Source organism: Penaeus monodon, chromosome 23 (genome assembly GCF_015228065.2).
Source record: "Penaeus monodon isolate SGIC_2016 chromosome 23, NSTDA_Pmon_1, whole genome shotgun sequence".
Taxonomy (NCBI): domain Eukaryota; kingdom Metazoa; phylum Arthropoda; class Malacostraca; order Decapoda; family Penaeidae; genus Penaeus; species Penaeus monodon.
In genome coordinates this window covers 37,198,588-37,198,791 of record NC_051408.1, presented here as the reverse complement: position 1 = coordinate 37,198,791, position 204 = coordinate 37,198,588, and the positions used below count along the sequence as shown (strand labels likewise).

The window sequence follows — 204 nt, the reverse complement described above, 5'->3', positions numbered from 1 at the left end:
TACATGCATACAACAACTCACGTAACAAAGGGCCCCGCCACAAAGGTTTGGTGCTGCTCCCGACAAGATGCCCTGGTAGTGTGAACGCTACACCGGCTAACAACACCATCAGAAGTATCATCCGACGACCTGGGGGAAAATATGGTTTATTTATTGTACAGAAGACGTTCTTTCGTGATACATAAAATAGTTGATAATTATTAT

General features: G+C 43.1%; 1 pseudogene; it reads right to left on the bottom strand.

Annotated features, from left to right (window-relative positions):
* The window catches only part of LOC119588231, a 24,377-nt pseudogene that overhangs the window by 9,978 nt on the left and 14,195 nt on the right, over positions 1-204 (bottom strand).